We start from the raw sequence: 22,938 nt of genomic DNA, 5'->3' as shown, positions 1-22,938 counted from the left end.
CATGCTGAAACGTTTTCTTACCATTCAAGTATAGTCCTGTTTACTGTTAATCTCACCAAAGCGAATGTCTTCGAATTAAGATTATTGTTTTCCATCTGTAAGACGTTTGCACATGTATTTGTGTACTTTTGCAAATTTTACATCCTCACCACTATTTGTCCTGCCACACATCCCAGTCTCACCTGCAAACTTTGACAAACTACATGTGATCAAAACATCTTTAGAATATATGAACAATTGTGGTCCCGAAAATGATCCTTGAATAAATAGTCAGGATCATTTAAAACAAAAATGAGGAAAAGGAAAAGTCTACCCAGCAAACAATTGTACTTTTGAATTCCTTTCATAGAAATGCAATATCTGACAAACAGATAAATTGTCATGCCACTCTGTGGTGAAGAGATCCTCGAATGACAAATGCCTCGAAGAGTATTGGTGTCATGTAGTGAAGTAGAGTTAACTACAAAATCAGTTCAGCCATATCATTGTAGAATCGTGGAACAGATGCGAATGTGTAATTGGCCTGCTGTTGTTCATTGTTCTTTGCAATGGTATTCATTTTTCGTCAACACATGAAACTGTTGTTTACAACACCAAAAACGAACAAGACTGCATATTTCTGGATTCATTAAATGTCAACAAGTGTCACCTTAAATAAAAAAAATGACTGCCTCATTTCAGTTCAGATGATAATTCGTTTCAATATATCAAACAGTTTTACGCTTGTATACCGAGGCACCAATGTTTATTGGTAGAATTAAAACATGAAGTGGACACTGATCCGAATCATGTGCACGCCCTTGCTGTGCTTTTGCAAGAAGATGACGATGCTGAGAAAAATATATTGGGCGTTTTTTTGCCCCCAGAAAGTAGAACATATATCAACAGAACTGTTCTCAGATTGAGAAGAAATCCTCGAGAGTTGCTTTAGCTTTGGAACTTTACACCATATCACTCATGTTATCCATACTTCACATAACTCCTTAAAATCTTTGGAAAACGTTAAAGACAACACTTCCAGATTGTTTAAATGGAGATTATCATTGCAGCCATTCAGTGATAAAATTACAAACATTGCAAGACAGGTGGTTATAATTACCGAGTCATTTTCGTGACTGTAACGAAGACAGAGGCATTTAGTGTTGTGAGTAAATGAACGTAAATGAAATGTAGTAGTGAATGTTTTCTGCTTATTATCAATGTAATTTTAATCCATTGTAACGTCATAATAATTCCAGCAGCATCTGAGGATCAGGAGAATCGGCGTTTCGAGCATAAGCCCTACATCAGGATTGTTTCACATGAAGGGAATATGCCTGAACCGTCGATTCTCCTGTTTCCCGATGTTGTCTGAACTGCTGTGCTTTCCAAGCAAGACAGCCTCGACTCTATCATCTACACTTCTCACTTTCTCCTACATAAGGTTAAAAGTGTTTTTATTCTTAAATGAAACTGTCTTTGCATATTGACTGTTCATTCTTTAAAAGGCGGTATGTGAATATGTGGTTTGAAAGCGCGCATTTCTTTTGTGTTTTTCTATGATATTTCCTCTGCGAACTGTCTATTCGAATTCAATGAAGTAAATGGCTTGTAATGTCATTTTTTAGGTTGAACCCTTGGAAATAGGCTGGAATGGGTGGAGTCAAGCAGAAACAGAGGCAAGAATCTTTATTTTTGTTTGTTTCAGGAACAATTGCTGGATCTTCAACAGGGAACTGGAAGCTTCAATATGTCCGTTCGAGCGATACTTTCTCCGTCTCTTTATTTATCTCTCTCAGGTGTGTCTCTTCATCTTTTTAAAAAAATATTGCCATGAGAATTACCTGTCAGGCAGTCTATGCTTAATTTTTTTTTGCCAATGGCATGTTTTGGGGTGATTTTGTTTTCAAAAAAATACTCTTTGTTAGTTAAATAATCTAACATTCTGTTACGTTTTCCGATCGAGTTGTTGCCTTTTTCTTCTTTCCGTGATTACATTTTAATTATGAACAAAGTATGTGTTGTTTCGAGAAAGTGAGTTTGATCAATCGACTTGCATCCAGAACATAACGCCTGACACTTGTCTTTATAATAAGAAAAGCTATGGTTTACAGCTATTTTCCTAATTTAAATTGAAGAGGCTTAGGCTCGTCCAAAAAATAAAAATTCTTTCTGACACATCTCAGTTTGAGATCAGACTATCTTTAGCGTTATGTTTTACTTTGGATTCACTGCAAGGAATTCGCAATACACGAGCCCATGAAACAGAAATGAATTCATTATTGGTATCAGCAGCAAGGCTGCTTGTCCCTGTAATCACGGAACTCGCAGTTTGATGGACAACTGTATGATGCAGAGCAATCAAGCTTTATGTCAGCCAATTTTATTGAAGCAAAAATCTATGCCGAGTGTGATCCAACCAGAGTGCATGGAAACAAAAACTGTGCACGCTATACGACTTACCATTTGGTAAATACGTGCAGGGGGTAGAGCATGGCAAAATACAGTAAATGCACCAGGTCAAAGATGCATGAGAACGAAAATAATAGCCGGGCATTCAGATATCCAAAAGGATTTTTAGAAGAGTATATGGAGATCTGAACTGTGAACAATATTACACAAGTGATCATGGTATACTGGGGATTTGACTGTGTATGACAAGAATGATGCATGTTCGATCAAGTCAGAATTAGACGCAGTTGTCTCATGTTGTTTCATGGAACGTGGACAGTTCCAGAAGCTATAAAATTACTTGAATAGTCAAAAGGGAAGATAAACAAGAGAATTGTCAAAATGTTTAGCTTTACAATATGCTTTCAATGAAAATCGGAATTAGAAAGCATTATGCTTCTGTTTGTTTAAACAGCATTTTGCGACTGAAAGTGTTTTGGGGATTTGCCCATGCAAACCAATACATGTGCAGAAATTTTCGAACTCAAAATATATGTTTATTACAAGATCTGAGTTTTGTCCGCCATCGGCCGTCAGTGTCACTGGAAACTTGCGAATTAATCGACATCAGACTCAATTGTTCGATATGATCTCAAAGCCGGCTTTGTGCAAACCTTAACAGAGCAGTTGATTCTCATAAGAGAGAGGAGATTGTGTATTTTACAAAACCATTTCAGAAATTGAAATAATAATTGCGAAGAGAATTGAAGTTATGTGAACTTTGTGACAGCTTTGTGAAACCAATGGTATGTGCCTCATCAGAAACAAAGTGACCTCATGGCTGCTGAAGAGGTTCGCTTCCAAGTGCAGAAAGAAATTGCCAGCAGTCAGGTTTGTGTTAATAATTGGCAAATGCGTCAGGCAGTTACCTTATTAAGTCAGTGGAAAGAATCCATTTCCTCATGACATTGATCTGCATGACCATAGATGAGACTTACAATATACAATGGCTGCAGATTACCACTGACCAAAGGCAACAAGTCCAGAGCAAATTAGTGGATTCTTACTCGAGATTACATTATGCATATTCATACTGGGTATGAATTCTTTGGGATCTGGGGTTGGGCGGGGGAGGTGGGGGGTTTTCAAGCAATCCCCACTTTAATCTATTCCTGTTGTTTTGGCTGAAGACAGTTCACCATTTTGTCGAAGATTCGTTAAATTCTTGTTCAATGTCGTGATGAAGGGAAAACGATTGTCATTACGAGACACAATCAACCACAATTGATCGCTAATCCGTTTCAAGAACGCTTTGTATACCCTTCCTGTTTTTAATCTTTTCAGTGAGCACGATCACCTTGTTTGCATTTGATCACTGACCGTGATCCAAATTATTCGAAAAATATTGTCTGCTCTATTTGTTTTGGTACCTGTTATTTTCCCTGCCGATGTGGCATTTAAATGCAGTCATGAGGTCGCATTGACTTCTTCTTCTTCAGAGTCAGCTGGCAAACGTTCTTCACAAAAGTTGTATTCTCTCTTGAAATGTTCTGGCGCGTAGTCCACAAAGGTTTGTACCAAAATCTTTTTTTGCCAATAATTTGCATTCTTCATGCCGACTTAATACATTCTAGCTGATTGCTGGATGCATTTTGTTTCACAAATCGTAACATTGAAGAGCTTGTTATGACTTAGGTCAGTCCCCCTAAAAATATTTTGAGTAGGTAGAATCGATGTTAACTTTTTTAATACTTTAGGGGCAGGGTGTGCATGTACCATGTGCGATGCAGCTGCTCAAACCACTCAGCTTTAAGCAAAACGGAATTTATTTAAACACTACAGTTGAAATACGGACAAAAGAAAATAGAATTTCGAATAACATAACAATTGCAACAGTTAACTGGCCCAGTAGTGCAACGTCACTGTGGATTTTCTCCAATCCAAACCTCCCATAAACACATCCCTGTGGTAAAAGGTAAATTCAAACACAGTTTCTTAAGACAGCAGGGAAAAACTTCCAAACATCTTTAAGAGAGACAAACCAGTCAAGACTCATCCTTGCTATGGACGGCGGCAGGTTCTCTTCTAGAGCTAAACAAGCCGCTTCTCACTGTTAAAACAAAACCCAACTGCCAACAACGCACTACGAGAACTGGCCTCTAATCTACCAGAAGTAAAGTGGGCATTTCGATACATCTATCTTTATGAACTCACTTTAAACATTCCCCAAGAACGAAGTAGAATTTTCAAAGTGAGATCATCGTCTCAGATTTTGAACTGTTGTGATCCACATATCAATATTTATCTTCACATGCGCAATGGAATATTCACGAATAGTCCCTCCCATCCCACATTCACCAATAAGCTCTGTCTGCAACATTGCTAGTTAGGAACACTCCATGTTCATCTGCGCCATTGCTATTTTTCAGGATTTAATTAGAATATGTGGTTTTCCTTCAGTTATCACTTTTCTAGCATTTCACAAAACAAAATCAGGCAGTTTTGTTATTTCCAAGAAATCTGAGTGGAACCAATCCATGCAATACACAGATAAAGCTGTAACTTCTACAACATAAAATTTCGGTGCTGACGGGAGAACTATTTGGGAAATCTTGGAAGAATATGCTTGCTCTTGGCGTCTCCGTGAAATAATCTTTCCAATGGAGTGCTCTTCGTCAGCCTTGCCTTGCAACAGTCTTAGTTTTGTCCAGTTATGAACGACGCGAAAACACTGAAAACAAGTCATATGCAGGCAGCTCAGGCAATAACTTTGAAATTTGTTTTCCGTAAGTGAACAGTGAAAAATACCCGGATTACATTAGATGGGCTAACTACTTAATACTAAAACAGTCAAAGATGTATTCACAAAATTACACGAGACACAACAAACTGAATAAAGCACCCGCACAAAATTCAACCCATCCAACTAGACTTAATAATGTTGCTCCAAATATACACAACAGTGTCAATAAACAAACTCCTTGAAAACCTAAAAATTGAATATATGCTTCCACGGTGAAGTTGAATGGCATGAAAAGGAAGAGAGATTTTACTCAGCTCCCTGTTAAACCTCAAACCAATTCAGAATTGAACTAAAACAGATCAGCTCAGCTGGAGCGCTGACTGCTCCCTTTCATTACACAGGTTGCTTCTAACAGATGACGATTTTGGCCTCAAGTCTAATTTGTTCACATTTAAACAAATGCCTCCCAAAATACTATTCATTTCTGTACCAAACCAGGCTGATGGGAACTCGGCCCGTTTATTACCCGTCAGAAAAAGAAAATCAAGAACAGGCTATCCTGAGGCAAGGAAGAGCTCTGAGATAAAAATAGAGACAAGCTTTGTGACACCTCCTCCATTAAACACAAATGAACAATCAATACTAAAAGATGGCTTCATTTTCAACTCTTCAACAGTTGGTTAATAGTCTAAACAACATTTAAACTCTCATGATTATAAACATGAAAACAACACAAGTACATGGAACTTCAGGGCGCGATGCACACACCACCGAAAGCCTCCGTATGTCACTCCTGTCTCGATAATGCGTCAGCAATCACGCTTTCACGACATGCCAAAAGCACAATTCTCAAATTGATTGGCTGCAACAACGTGTTCCATCTAAACTATAAGTGTTTTTTGTCCTTGAATTTTGCACTAATGTGAATGGGTTGAGATCATGTACACGGTTGTCTCAGATGCATTGCTGGTAATATAAACACTGAAATGTTGTAATGACAACTTCAAGCTTAAAGTCTCTCTCTCCACCATTGAAAATTTCTGCTGATAAAAGTTTAACATCCGCGAAAAATAACCGATGTTTCTTTCTATTCACTCATCGTCCTGCCACCGTCACCAACATCACTGCCATTGATGATCACCATGATATGTTTCGTAAAATCCGGTGTAGCTAATGCTGGGAAGTGGTTAATACAGTTTTCAGGCTGGCAAAAGCCTTTGGACAGGGCACCAGTGACTACTGCACATTCTCACGATTCGAGTCAGGACCACCAAACTCTTGGCTCGAAATGCATTTTGACAGATCACTGTCCACTGAAACTTCTTGTCCTTTTCTTACCAATTCGCTGAGTGGAGTAGCCACACTGCTAACGTTCGGCCCAAACTTTCAGTAAAATCTACTCAACGATAGTACTGCTTTATTGTCGACCATGTGGCAAATTTCTGAATTACTTACATGTTTGCATCTCGTTCGTGTAAAATAACATGGCCGAGGAAGGTGACTTGGTCATTGTCAAATTCACTTTTAGATAGTTTTACCACCAAACTTGCCTTCCGAAGTAGGTCAAATAAAACCAATAAATGTCGTAAATGTTCATTCGAAAAGTGACTAAAAATCACCAGGTCCTCAATGTACACTATACAGTTGGGAATTTCCAGCAATTCTTGGATTACCTCATTAGTAAGTCTCAGAAATGACTGGAGCATTTTTCATATCAAATGGCATGAATTGAACAGATAGAGTCCTTTTGGCGTTACGAAAGCCGAAATTCTATTTGCTCTCTCTGCCAGAGGTAATATCCAGTACCATCTGATCAAGTCGAACTGAGAAATATACGTTGCTTGTCCCACGTTTTTCACATAATTCTCCAGCCTTGGAATTTGAAATGCATCAGTCTTTGAAACAGTGCTGATTTTGCCATAGTCCACACATAATCTTTATGTACAATTTGGATTTCGTACCATGACTATGGGTGAGCTGCAGTTACTGTAACTCACTTCGATTATTCCATCGTACAGCGTGCGCTCGAATCCTTTCTTAACCTGTGCCAACGTTCGAGAGTTATCCCCATCAGGATGTTGCTTATTCGGAACAGCATATCCAAAATCTCCATCATGTACAGCTGGCTTAGTACTTCCCAGTTTATTTCTGCATATCTCCCAACGTGATAATAATAACACTTTTGGTCCTTTCGCTTTTCTTGTGGAAGGTAACTCAACATTCTATCACAATTTTTTACAACTTTATCATTCTCCAATTTAATTTGAGGAATGCCTAATTCAGAATCCTCTGAACTTGGTTCTTCCTTCTGTGCTGCAATCATAAACAACTTCTACTCTGCCTTTCCTTATCGATCAAAATGCGTTTTGAACATACTCACATGGCAAATCATTCTGTGAGAATTTCTTCCGGTGTGGAGTCCTTATCCGGCAGTTAACCTCACTCAATTTCCTCTCAATTTGATACGGTTCTCCAGACCTTACTTTTAAAGGTTCACCTCTGACTAGAAGCAACACCAATACCTCACCCCCAATTGCAAAATTGCGAATTTCTGATCTCATGTCGGCTTGCTGTTTCATTGTACTGTTTCACTTCTAAATGTTGCCTAGCTAACTCACCAGTTTTTGTTAATTGTTCTCTACAATTTGCAATATCGTCCAAATGGGTAGTCTCCTTAATCAATTTTAACAATGCTGTTATTTCATGCCCAAGAATATAATTCAAATGGACTCAATTATGTTGATTCATTCGGTGCATCTCTGATCTCAAAACGTACAAACGGAACTCCCTCGTCCCAAATATCTGGATTAACCTTACCATAAGCTGGGAAACATTATCTTTCGGGGTTTGATGCCATCTCTCTCAGGCTCTCTGTGTTTCTGGATTTTACGCAGTACATTTAAATTGCTTTACTGCCACATTGTTCATAACCTCCTTGAATCGGTTGGATGTGAATTTTGATTGTTGATCTGAATGGATCACAATTTGCAGTCTTTATTGAGCAAAAAAAAGTTATTCTTCTATATTACTTTTTGCTGTGATGTTACGTAATAGGATTGCCTCTCGAAATCCAGTCGGCACATCTATTATTATTAATAAATGCTTATTCCCAATTTTTGTTTCACATAGGAGAGCTACGCAATCAATTAAGACTCGTGAAAATTTCCTCAAATATTCGAAAATGTACTAAAGGTGCAGGTTTTCTTTCTGCCTGTAGTTTTTCGATTGTCCCCTACTGGCTAAACAATTTGATGAATCCCTGACCATCTGCTTGAAAATGTCATGGTCCCCATTTCCTCATTAAGACATCTATTGTTAAGTAATAACAATAATGGTTTCACTTGCTTTATCTGTATTTGCCTTTTGATGTAATTGTTTTAATTCCTCACCTTTCTGCTGTATTAAATCAGCATAGCAGATTCATGTTCACTGGCATGTTCACCTCTTTCTTCTTTTTCTATTCCATTTATCTGATCATTGGACGTTTCGGATATCTATTTGCCAGCTTCCTTATCTTGGCCTTTCGAAGTCTCCTTCTCCAACTTGTGCCTCTGTGATCGTGTGATCACACAATCAGGGATGATTTCTGATAAACATTCTCCAAGTCTTCAGTTGCAAGGCTATTCGACTGGCTTTCCAACTAGAGTAGGCAGCAGGCCTACCAGTGAATCCGCTATATCATTTGCAAGAAAATGTTGTATTTCTGGAACTTATAGTTGTCCAGTACACCTGCCACAATTTTTCCACTCTTCTCTGTATTCTCCACCCTCACTACACAAAATTGAGAAGACTTTGTCCCTCCATGATTTCCTGTCGCTAGTGGCATTTCTAGCAATAGTCCCTTAGGAGTGCATATCACCTTATCGTTCAGCATTGCAGACTGAGAAAGTTCTGTGTCTCTTAATGTGGTAAACGCGTTACATACTACTCCTTGCCTATGTGTATAAACTCTACCTTGGCATAAGGATGTTTAAGCGGATTTGGCACTTGATCCTTATCCGAACTCTGATAATCCTGTACATTCTGAAGTCCTTCTATATCCGCCCTTATGCCTTTTGTTAATAACCAACAAATCTTCCAGGCTTGTCTTGTTTTTCTACATCTGGCTTTCTCCCAGCACCCCAAACCCCCAGCACTGTGATTTTGTGTGGTCCTATTAGCTACAATGACAACATTGGAACCTTTTAAATTCTTTGTTCCCCTCAAGGGTATCTTGTTTACCCTGTAGTAAGTTATCCTTATGTTCTTCACTGTAATGTCCCTTTCCCTTTCCACGCAAGGACGTCTCTTTGATGCAATGAATATCTCTCATGGATTGAAATTAATGCTGGAAGCCAAACCGAGTTGGTGAGTTTAAAGAAGAATTGTAACTCGGGTTGAGGTTCTGGATGTAGGTTTGCTCGCTGAGCTGCAAGGTTCCTTTTGAAATGTTTCGTCACCGTACTAGGCAATATCTTTCGTGGGCCTCCAGGCGAAGAACTGCACATGATTCCCGTTTTCTCTTTATATGTTTGGATTTCTTTCGGTTAGTGATGTTATTTCCTGTGGTGATGTCATTTCATGCGATGATGTCATTTCCTCTTATTTTCCTTAGGGTTGGGAGAAGGGGTAAATTCGGTGTGTTTGTTGCCAATGTTCCGGTTGAAATGTCTCGCTTTGGGGAATTCTCGTGTGTGTCTCTGTTTGTCTTGTCCAAGCATGGATGCGTTGTTTCACTTCGACATGGACAACACATCCATCCTCGGACAAGCCCAACACATGTCATTCCAACCAGAACTCTATCAACAAGCACATTTAATTAGATCCCATCTACCATCTCTTGAGAAAATGAACAAGAAATGAGGTCACCACAGGAAATGATATCACCAAAGCAAAGGAACACAAACATACAAATAGAAAGAGGGAATCATGTACAGTGCTTCGTCTGCAGACCCACCGTAGTTGTCACCTAGTAGGGTGACGAAGTGTCTGGAAATGAACCTTCCAGCTCAGCGAGCAAACGTATCGCCAGAGCAAAACCGCATTTTTTGTGCCAGCTCATAATCATTAAGCCAATTCTGCTCCTGACCTTACTGTTTTAGCTCTCTGCTCTTCCACTGAGTTTGCACTATTTCTTCACTGAGCCTATCCTCACTTTTTATCTCCAGCCTTTTAAGCAGACTTTCCTTTCCAATTGTCAGTTTTTCATGGTAAAAATATCTATTTTTCCTTCTCTTCTCTCTCTTTTTCCCTCTCTTCTGCTTTTAATTGCAATTCATAACGCTTCATTTCTGCTCTCGCTTCCTTATTTTTTGCCTGTAACTTAAGGTGTGCCTTTTGTTTTTGAATTATTGCTATATCTATATATACGGATGGTTTCATTATCATGTTTAAATGCCGAGCTTCTGCTGTAATTATCTCTCCTTTCCTGACTGAAGCAGACACATTCAATTCCATCTTCTCTGTGAACACTTGCATCTGTGTCTCATTCACTTCTAGCAATATTTCCAACGTCACTGCATCCACATCCAGAATGTTGTCAGCGACTGAGGGAGCCATTCTTATCCCAAGCTTTGTCTATCCAACCAAACCAACACCCGAAAGAAAGACCTACCACACGCTGTATGAAATTCCGGAAGAGCTCCCAACCTGTTATGGACTAAGCCAGAACACAAAAAGCATTATTAAACAGGTAGCACCAGACAATAGCTTTTCAATTTATTTCGCTAATTGTTCAGTAAAAATTACCCGGATTGAGTTAGCTGGATTGACTGCGAAGTTTTAAAACAGACAAAACGTTAACCAAGAAGTTACGCAATTAAACACACAGAACAGATAAAGAATCCCGAAAGAACCTATCGTATTCAAAGAGACGTAATTATTTTACTCTGAATATACATAACAGTCCCAATAAGCAAACTCCCTTTAAAACCCTGATGAAATGATACACATGATTATGGGTTGAAGTTGAACGGCAGCAGAAAAGAGACATCTTCCACAGAGCTCCCTGTTGAACCTCCAATCATTTCAAGACTGAAGTAAAGCTGGTCATCTCAGTTAGAGAGCTGACTGCTCCCCTTTCCTCATACATAGCACTTCTGACACATGATCAAATTAGCCTGACTTCTCATACAAACAAAAGCCTATCAACATTCTTTTCATTTCTGTACCAAATCAGACTGATCTGAACAGGGACCGGTTTATTACCCCTCTGGAAAAAAAATCAAGGACCAAGTGTACTTGACCCAAGAAACAACTTTTGTCAAAAAAAAGGATGAGCTTTGTTGCGGTCCTCGCTGTCGGCGTCACGGTGAAGCAGGCAGGGAAGTGTTCACTGCCTGTTGGCCAAATCAGCGAGTTTAAAGGAAAACAAATGAATTTCTCTGCTGCAAGACGAGAGGCTCAAAGGAAGAAATCTTAAAGGTAAATAGAAGGCCAAGTAATGTGAATATTTTCATATTTGTCGATTCCCAGGTACCAGGGATGTTCGTATTACATGGTTTCTGAGAAATATGTACTGGATGAAGAAAGAACAGGAAAGAGGAAACAATATACATTTATGTTAATTCAGTATGATGCCTTTTCTAAATATTTAATTTAAAGAATTATGTCATGGCAAAAGGGGTGAAAGATGTGTTTTTTTCTATAATTCTTTTTTTGGAAATCACAGCATTTTTCAAGTGACGGAAACAGCCCGTCCTTAGTTTATTGCAGGTCTTAATTCAGTTTTTGGAATCGCGGGTTTCTGAGCAGGCGCGGTGGCTGAGATATTGCGGATTATCCATAATGTTGACAGAAAAGCAAGGAGTTTACAGCGCAGTCTATGGCTTCACAGGCAGAAAGGAAATGTGAAAAATTAAGCAACTTTGGAAGACCAGGTAGGCAATGCACGAAAAACTTTGCGGACAGAGTGACGACTGGGTATCCTGAAGGTGTAGGATAATCAGTCAGTTTTCATGGTGCATATTGATGCAAACAACAAACACCAAAATGGTTCAAATTTCTAAAACATAATGTGAAAAGAATAGCAAGCAAGCTGAAAAGGAATACCAGGAATGGACTGATATCACGATCTCTCCCCGTATCATGTGAGCGTCCCAATGAAAAGAACAGGGCATATGGGATGAGCACGTAACTTAAGACATGGTGTGAGCTGGAACATTAATATTTCTGGAATATTGGGACCCGGTTTGCCGAAGATGGAACAAGTACAACATGGATCGATTGCACTTTTTTAAGGGTGGTACGAATGCCCTTCGTCGCTTAATGCTCCAGTCGTTAGAAAGTATATGAACTAAATTGGCAGGATCGTGAAAAAAAAACTAGGTAACGCATCAAATAAGGTGAATCAAGGAACAATTGAGAAACTACAGTAGGGAAGTAAGGAAAAAGATAAGCAAAATGTCAAATATCAGAATCAAATAAAAGCATAGTTTTAACAAGCAGCAATCGGATAATGAAGCATAAACATTAAGCCTTAATCCTCTGCCTAAATGCAAGGTGCATTGCAAATAAAGTGGAAACTTGGCAATACAAATGGTTGTAAAGGGTATGACATGGAAGAAAGGCAACATGCCTGCAAGATGAAAAGGAATGCGTGCTGCAAGTCCGATATTCAGGAAGAACAGTCATAAGAGAAATGATATTGGAGTTTCCGAACAGGGTAAAGAGCAAATAAACACTACATTGACACAGGCTGGCCAGTTAATGTAAAATTTGTGTCAGCAGAACTGATATGTGCCAACCATAAAAGAAAAAAAAATATTGCAGGCGGCAAAAAGCCATTTAATTGCAGTGGTGGTGTTGGCAATGCTATATAAATAAATATGAATGATTCGTGCGATAAAGGAACATCGATAAACATTTTTGGCAACCTAACTAGTTTCAATATGACACAACAGTATTTTATGCGTGGAGGGAAAGTTTACCACACCATTATGTCGATGAAAGCAACAGAGAACAGATCATCCTGGACTGGACATGAAGAAATGATAAATGAGTAATTGGTCCTGTGTGAGACCATTTGGTTATGAGCAGTAAAACATGATAGAAATTCAATCAAGATAAGAAAAGAGGGATTTGTACCTCTGCCTATGTTCATGAATCGAAAATACAAAAGGAATGGTGTGAACTGTCAGTCACTTATAATGGATTGTAAAATGTTACTGAAGAAATGACAGTCGCTGAAAAGTGATAAACCTTCAAAGAGAGAATGGTTGAAATTCAAAGCTTGATTATTCCTGTCTGGAATAACAGCAAAAAGAGAACATTGGTTGCAATGGAATTTGAAATTGTTTCAAATTCAAAAAAGATGGTGTACACAAATGCAATATAAAGACCATTGAACTGAGAACAGTTTAGAAGTTGGCAAAGGAGGACAAAGAAATTAATTTAGACGAGGAAAATGGAGTGGATAAGTAAGCTTTTTTGGACTAACAAACTCACTGCAAATGGGTGTAATGCCATGAGAAAGCAAGCAGACTGCTGCAAACTGAATGAGACAGTGAGGTCTGCAGTTGCTGGACTCAGAGGTGAGAGTGTGTTCCTGGATAAGGAAAGCAGGTCAGGCAGCATCCGATGAGTAGGAAAACCGACGCTTCGATGTGGGGTTAGAGGGCGATGGTGGGAGACATGGCTGAGATGCGTTGGTGGCTTTCTTCAACAACGTGGGAGGAGACATATCAGTCCTTAAACAAGGAGGTCAACTGGTGTGTTCTGAGGTTCGAACATGTCCTCCTGGGAGCAGATGCAGAGGATGCAGAGGAATTGGGAATAACGAAGAGTATTTTTACGGGAGATAGGTTGGGAAGAATTGTAATCCAGTTAACTGTGGGAGCCAGTGGGTTTGAAAGAAAAGTGTTGTGTGGTCCATGTGGATAGAGATGGGGAGGTCTAGGAAGGGGAGAGATGGAACTCTGGCCCCGCTGCTCGCAGGAGGACCATTTCCACCACAGAAAACGCCAGCTGGTGTCCTTACGTAAAGACTGAATCTTCCCCTCCAATAAACCTCATCGACGTCGCGCACCACGACGCTCGAACCCCTCCCATTCAACCGCGTAAAGGACAAAACCCCCATGGTCCTCACCATCCACCCCACCTACCTCCACATAAATTGTATCATCCGCCTCCATTTCGTTCACCTACAAATAGACCCCGTCAGTAGGGATACATTTCCCTCAGCACCACGATCCACTTACGCATAAACTTTTCCCTCCGTGACCAACTGGTTAAGTCCACACCACTTAAAAAGCCAACCTCCCCTTCTGGCAACTTCCCCAGCCACAGCTGAGATTGCAAAACCTGCGCCCACACCACACCCTTGCGTCCATCTAAGCCTCCAAAGAATCCTTCCACATCCATCACAGTTAAACTTGCATTTCTACATATGCCATTTATTTTATCCATGGCTCCTGATGCAGTCTCCTCTATATTGGGGAGACTGTATGCCTTCAGCAGGGCGCTTTAGTGAACATCTCCAGAAGACTCGCACCAATCAACCACACCGCCCCATGGCTGATCCGATCAAATGCCGCTCGCACTCTGCCGAGGACATGCAGTTCCTTGGCCTTCTCCCTCACTACTGCCTCAACATCCGACACTTGGAGGAAGAACTCATTATCTTCAGCCTCGGAACCGTTCAACACGAGGGCATGAATATAGACTTCGACAGTTTGGTCATTTCCCCACCCCCACCTTACCCACTTCTAAACTTCCAGCTCTGCACCACCCAAATGACCGGCCGAACCTGTAGATCTTTCTTCCCATATATCCACTGCACTCTCCACTCAGACTTTTCACCTTTACCCAACCTGCATTCGTGTATTGCACTCTCAGCTATCTTCTCCCAACTCCACTCCCCTCCCATCTATCTCTCCACCCCAAAGGGTCCCAGCCTCATTCCTGAATAAAAAAAGTTCCAGTAGGAAAAGTTGATTTTCCTGTTTCTGGGATGCTGTCTGAGCAGCTGTGTTTTTCCAGCAACATACTCTCAACTGCTACAAACTGAATTAACGGTAGTACACAGTGTGGATTAAATAAACGTTTGACAAATTAAATTTAAGCAGGTCCTTTCTGCCATCACAAAGGAAAACAACAATAACATTTCTTTATTCGATTATGGTGCACGAACGTAGCGAGTTGACCAACATGTGTTACCCATCCCGCATTGGCTTTTAGAACGAGATTGTATGATTTCATCTTAAACTGTTACAGATCGGGTGCTACAGGAACAGTCACGGTTCATAAAGGGATGGAATCTCAGGATTTTGATCCAGTAAATGAAAAACGAAATGTTTCCAAGTCAGATTTGTAACTGGTTTGGAGATCTTGCAGTCGATGGTCTCACTATGTGCCTGCTCCTCCTTCTCGTTTGAAGAGAAATTTGTCGTAGGTGTTCGTGGCGCTGCCGAAAGATATGTTATGCATTCCTTCAATAAATCTTACAACTCGCACACACTGTTGCTAATGACCGTCCGTGATGGACAATGGACAAACCCAGCACGCTGCTTTGTTCTACGTAGTCTCACGAAACTACTCTATTTTTTGAGTGATATGCGTTCCATGGCATTCCTGAGTTGTGAACCTTCGATGGTGGACAGACTTTGATGAGTCATGAGGTGAGGTACTGGACACAGTACTCATAGCATCTGACCCTACTGTGGTCCCCATTGTACTTATATGGCGAGGCCAACTGAGTTACAAGTCGATAACAATGCCCAGTACATCACGGTGGATCATTCAGTGATTATATAATCAATGAATGCAAGGGTCAGTAGTTCCATTCTCTCTTGTCATTTTCTTTCATTTATGAAGCGCAAGTTTTACTAGCCACTTATGAGACCAAGCCTGCATATTATCTAGATCATTGTTCATTTCTTCTGCTGCCAACAGAATCAGAGGAATCCTGACTTGTGATGGCCATTGTAGAATCGTCGTTTGGATAATAGTGTATATGGTTAATCAACTAAATGCCTTTCTTCTGGGGGTCAGAGTTTGTTTTAAGTCTGCTCTCACTTCAGGAGACAAGGCAGCAGCACACTGCACGCAACCCCTCACTCCCTAAACCCCGTCCAACACAGCCCTCAATCCGCCCCCGACACCGTCCAAAACCTTTCCAGTCTGCTCCTCTGCTGCCCTTGTCCACGCCCGCCCCCTCTCCGGGGCAGGCGAAGTGCACATCAATCAGAAGACTGCTGCGGCTGCTGCCTTTTGCAGGCGAGTTCGCAAGTAGCGCGTGTTCACATACTTACACACACACACACACACACACACACACACACACACACACACACACACACACGTTGACTGCAAGTTTTTGACTGGTTCCATCTTTGCCCTCTACAGGATAATGTTGCACAGATTATCTGGGGAAGAGGGGTTTATGGTACACCCCTGAGCAGAAATCCAAAGGGGAGAGAGAAAGAGGTCGGGCAGCCAGTCATTTGGAGATGATGGCTATTTAATCACTGTAAGCAAAAGACACGATCAATGTTGGAAACATGTCTTTGATATAATGTTTCTATCAGGACTTCGAGAACTGTATGGTTGTATGATTCTCAATGGGAGCTTATGTTTTACGCATGTGCAGGCATACTTCACGGACTTAATGAGTCGGTATGGTTTATTTGGATTTTCAGAAAGATAACCAGTACGTCCGCATAAATAAAGTAATATACATGAATTTGGAAACACTGTGTTACGATGGGCACAATTTTTCGCAGGTCGGAAATAAGTCGTTAGATAATGTGACTAGTTTTGTAAATGACAGGCACTGGTTAGTGGGCTGCAGGAGGGATCAGTACTGTGACCCTAAATATATTGACAATAGCAAATAGTATGCATTTAAGGGGAGTATTTTGTACTTTTTTGAAGAAAGGCTGAACTAGAGGTGAATAACAGTCCAGTTAATGCAAATAGACTAAACATCTTGGAGTTGAAAATTGCGTTGATGGAAATGCACAGCAGGTAAGGTAACATCCGCAGAGCAGGTGAGTCGAGCTTTTACGCATGAGCTTTTCATCAGCTTTCATGTCTTGTGAATTTTTTTTAAAAATTGGAACAATAGAGCAGCCTGAATGGATGTGGTCAAGCTCTGAAAGACCGAGGAAAATTTGTTTTTGATTTCTGCCGATGTTTGTGTTTTCAATCTGGACGTGGAAGCTGTCAATCCTCTTTTAGATACAGCTAAATGCTTTTGCTCTCTTCCTGCGGCTAAAATGGCGTGAGAGGTAATGTGTTGTACTGATTTAGTGTATGCCAAAAGTGTTTATGAGATTTTATTAGAACAGTTATTTGGTAATAGTTCATAAACCTGTTACATTGTGAAGAATTTGGTAGAATTACAGATACTTCATTACTATTCTTTTATTCATATTTTGTCTAGATTTTAACTGTTGGAAAATATCAAAGTGATTCTTTTGGCTTATCGTCGAATAGTTTGACCAATCGAATCTCATGTGGAATGCAATGCATTAAATTTAACTTTAAAACATGAAACCTTACAATATCGGGTCTTGCTTATATCAATCAAGTATCCTGAGGGGGGTTAGTCTGGTCGAGACCTAAATTGAGGGTCTGATCGGAATCAAAATCTGCAATTACAGAAAGGGTGGAGGATTATTTGACTCAAATGCATTCCCTTTGAGTTTTGGTGTTTTTTAATTTAATTTGGGGATTTACATTGGTTGGCTTAAACAATAGCTGTACTCTGTAATAATGACTCCTTCCGTCGTGCAGAATCCTGATATTGTACCCAATGTGGGGCGAGGCAAAGCTTTCTGACATGGTAGATAATTTGATGGTGGAGTTGCAAAACTCTGAGAGGAAAGAGAACATAACTTCAGCAATAGCTCATCTTTAAAAATTGCAATCCGAACCATTGAAGATTACTCATATGGAATTCCAAATGAAGCAGATTTAAATGGAGACAATTGCAAGGGAAAAAGGTCAAAGTATAGCTCAGGCAGCACAAAAGATTGAAAGTAAAGAAAAATGCCGGCAAACAAGCAAAGGTGGCCATAGCAGAAGTAAGGCTAAAACTGAAAACACTTGACACGAATGGAATAACGAAGGCAGTGGTGAAAGGCAACAGCGATGACGACACTGTTCAAGCGCAATTCTGTCATCGCCAAACGTCGGTAGGGATGGGTTTTGATATGTCCAATCATTGCCGAATTTTTGTGAGATCGTTGTGATTCATTTCATTTGACAATGTAGCTCATGTTTTTGAAATAGTTCAAAGGTTCACTTGCTGAACTAATGAGATTTTGTGTGGAGCAGCAGAGAGTTTAGACGTCGCAGGGGAAATATCAGATGACTGGAAGTTCATTCAAAAAACAATACTTGATTTTTGACATTAATTTCATTATTCGAGATATAGAAAATGGAGAAACGAGAATTCGACATGTGGCAAAATAAAAGGCTATCCCATTGAAAGTTGTAAAGAAAGCTTATCACATGTTTAATAAGGAAACCCCTGAGGGAAAAAGAAACCTAAAGTCTGTTCACTGTATGTAAGTCAGCCACATGAAAACTCGATGTTAGTGTTTCTGAAAACACAATGGCATGCTGGATGTGGGAAAACACATTATGCCAGTGAATGTTATAGAATATAGAAAGGAAAGCATGGTCACGGTGCAAAGCTTCAAAGAATCACAACTTGGAGAGTGGTTATTTCAGAAGAATGTATGAGACCCCTTTAAATAATTTACATGTGCAGGTAAGGCTTACTAACGTATGACAGGAGGGTAGGCAAATAAATTAAGAGTTTTACTCATTTTCCCGTGACTGTTGAGGAGTGAAGTGAGTCAAAGGAGTATTGCCAGGATAGATTGTAGAATATGCAATTGAGACAAGCATTATTCCATTATGTAAAGTGCGCATGAGAGTGCAACGGAAAGTCTTGATGTGGTGGTAGGAATATCAGAGAACTTGTTGTTCTGAATATGCAATTGACCCTTGTCGAGATCGCAGTTGGGAGTCACAGCTAATGTACACACGAAGCCATATTAAAATCAGGCAACTGTGGTACTACAGGAACAGAAGAACAAAATGCAAAAGAGAAGTACAGCACAGGAACAGGACTTTCGACCATTCAGACTGTGCCAATCATTATGCCTTAACGAAAGCAAAAATACCACAGCTTCTGCTCTTATTTTGTCCTTATTCTCTATGCAACCCGTTTTTAAGGAAATATCCAAATGCCTCTTAATTATCACTGATCTGTCTGCTTGCATCACCTCATCTGGAAGTGAGTTCCAGGCTCCTAACACTCTGCATGAAGCATTTCCCTCACATATGTCCTTTAAACTTTCCCACTCTCATCTTGCACCTCTGCGACCTTGTAATTGAGAGTTCAACCCTGGGAAAATGTTATTTACTATCCACTGTCCGTATGTCTTTCATACATTTGTAGACGACTATCAGTTATACTCTCAGCCGCTGTCTTTCCAGTTAAGATAATTCTCATCATTTCTCACATTTCTTCATCGGCAATGTCCTCAATATCAGGCAACACCCTGCTGACACTGTTCTTCAATCTCTCTTAAGGTCTCAATCTGGTGGTGTGGCGGCACAAACTCACGCCATACACGAAATGCGTCTTAACAAGGGTCGAATGTAGCTGCAACCCGGTTCCACGTGTCCTCCATGCCCCGATGAACAAGGGTGCCATATGCCTTCTTACTCACCCTGGCTACATGTGTTGTCACTTTTAAGGAGCTGTGGACCTGCACGACGAGATCCGTCCATATGTTAATATTCCTAAGAGTTCTGCCATTTACAAACAAAATCACACTTAAATTTGAATCTCCAAAATGCATCATCTCCCACTTGCCTACTATTTCTATGCCCAATTCGCCAATCTACCTATATTGTGTTTCTTCTTTCATAATCGTTGGCTCTCTCACCAAATCCTGCAAATATTGTATCGCCTGCAAACCTAGTGATCAGACCAACCACATTTACCTCCATATCATTTTTTCCACATTACGAAGAACATGGGAACTAAATCTGACTCCTGTGTAACATCACTAGTTAGCCGTGTCCATTCTGGGAAATCTCTATCCATTGCTAACCTCTGTTTTCTATTACGAAATCAGTTTTGTATTCGGCTCGACAGTACACCTGAATATCATGTGATATTAGTTTTTTTTATCTATCTGCTGTGCGTCTTTATAAAATGCCATAATAAAAAAACGTTCATATAAACTGTATCCATAACCTTTCCCTCATCAATTATCTTTGTCACCACTTCCAACAATTCAATCACACTAATGAGGTGATGGAGATGGCACTTCCCCATACTCCCTGTCAATGATCATTCCAGTTTCTTCCGAATATACATACTTCTTATTACTCTGTATTTTTACCAAGAGCTTCCTCAACGCTGATGTCAGGCTCGCTGGCCGAGAATTGTCTTTGTTATTCCAAGTTCCTTTCCAAAACAAGCGAACAACCTTAGCTAATCGACATTCCTCTGGAATGTCAACTGTTGTCAAAGATGTTGTGAAGTTATCTGCTAATGCCCCGACTATTTCTTTCCCTGCCAGTCGCATTAATTTCGGCTATCTCGCATTTGGCCTTGGGTAGTTCTCTGTTTTGATGCAATTTTGGAGAGGAAAAAGTGAGGACTGCAGATGCTGGAGTGCTGAAAATGTGTATCTGGAAAAGCGCAGCAGGTCAGGCAGCATCCAAGAAGGGCTTATGCCCGAAACGTCGATTCTCCTGTTCCTTGGATGCTGATTGACCTGCTGCGCTTTTCCAGAAACACATTTTCAGCTGCAATTTTGAAGAGCCAAGACTTCTTTGAATAGAGTGCCAATGTCTGCACTTCACACATACTTTTCGCTAGCATCAACATCAGTCATGTCCTTCGCCTTGGTGAATACTGACACAAATTATTATTAAGGATTTCTCCCACAACCCGTGGCTCCACACATGACTTGCCTCCTTTTTCTTTGAGTGCACCTACACTTCCTACTTTTATCTTCCATCTTCTCTTCTATGCATAAGAAGTCTTCGGATTCTGCTGGATTTTGTTTGCTTAAGGACATTTCATGACCCATTTTAGTTGTCCTAATTCCGTGTTTATTTCCTTCATAATTTTTCAAGATTGTTCAAGTGCTCCTCTCGGTTTGTAGCTGTCTGGACCTGTCATATAGTTCCTTTTTTGCCGTTTGATAAAACTTACAATTTCCATTGTCATCCATGGCATTCGAAACCTTCTTTCCCCATCCTACTATTCTGCACGGGCATGCATGTACTGCACTTTAATGAATTGGTCCTTAAAAACCTCCGACGTCCCAGACATGGATGTTCCCTCCAATAACTGCTCCCAATCCACATTGCCCAATTCCTGTTTAATTTGGATGAATTGGCATTTCCCGAATTAAGCACCTCACCTTAGGGACACTCTTGCCCTTGTCCATGACTAAACTAAATCTTTAGAAGTTATTGTCACTGTGTATGCCCTGAGAGTTTTCTTCAATGTGTGATGACAAGGTCTAAAAGCAAAATCAAGAAATCAGAGTAGAAATCAGAGAGGAAATGTAAAGAAGTTCATTTACAGGTAGGACAGATCATGTTTAATCAAATCATTCAGACAAAGAAAATAAACCAACATTTCCAGAACAACATTTTTTATTTTAGTTCCGGCAAATCAGGTGTTTTTTTAACGATAAGTTGAAACTCTAAGGCAGTTGGATCCAAACGCAGAAAACAGATGCAGACTGTGCATGTATACCAATATGGCACTGTCATAAGAACGAAGTCTTCGTGAGAAAGCGAAGATCACACAGTGAGACCACCAGGACGATGAGAAATACCTCAAAGTTAATCATGTTGCATGACACGTGGATTATAGAAAGAAGGCTTTGCGTGTAACGCATGAATTACCATAGGGAGGTCAATTGGCTTTTAAGGAAAAAGCACGCTCCAAAACAAATAAAATTTTATTGTCTTGGACTGAATAAGGATGTGTTTGAATATTGCTGGGCACGCCATATGTGTGAGGTAATAGGAAATCTTCAGGTTTTGATACAAACGGCATCTTTAATACCTTACTGCATTTGCCAAACTTTTTTTTTGAAAATGGCTTACTTAATACAAAGGACTCCGATTGGATGCAAGCAAATTGACATCAATGTTTATTAAGTATGTTGGATGTGTCTACCAGATTTCCAGGGACCATTTCCTTATATAGGGCCATTCATTATACAGTATCATGGTGAAAACTAATGCAGAGGTGTTGCACTTGTTTTTGTTCAACTCGATACGGACTATCCAAATAGATACAAGCGGATCAAGGGTTAAATTTTACATGAACGTTATTCAACAAAGTTGTGATATGTCAGGTATACATCAAATCCTCTGCGTACCATCCAGCAAAGAAGGGAACATTACAACAGTTGCATCAGTTTTAAAGAAAACTTTGAGACCTTACAGTCAAGATTTAGCAGAGGATTGGGATAAAGGGATTTGATTTGTAGATTAACCAGGGGATATGGATAAATGAACTTATTTCGTAGACATTGCAACTGTACAGGCTCCGAAAGAAACAAATCAGTTCAGTCCATATAAATTGTATTTTGGTTATGAGTTGAAACAGCCCCTGGAATTAATTCACATGGAATTGATAATGTAAGTTTCAGAGATCACATATTTGGACTTTGCGTCAAATGAGGGTCGAAATGAATCATTTGCCGTCATCAAATTTCGAATCATTCTAAAGAGAAAGTGTTATTTGTCCCATTATGCAAATGATGAATGTGTCTATTAGATTTCCAGTGACCCGAATTTTTACACAGGGACCATTCATTTCACAGTGTCATGGTGAAAACTAATGCAGA

This window comes from Chiloscyllium punctatum, chromosome 35, assembly GCF_047496795.1.
Source record: "Chiloscyllium punctatum isolate Juve2018m chromosome 35, sChiPun1.3, whole genome shotgun sequence".
Lineage (NCBI taxonomy): Eukaryota > Metazoa > Chordata > Chondrichthyes > Orectolobiformes > Hemiscylliidae > Chiloscyllium > Chiloscyllium punctatum.
Note: the sequence above shows the minus strand (reverse complement) of the source record.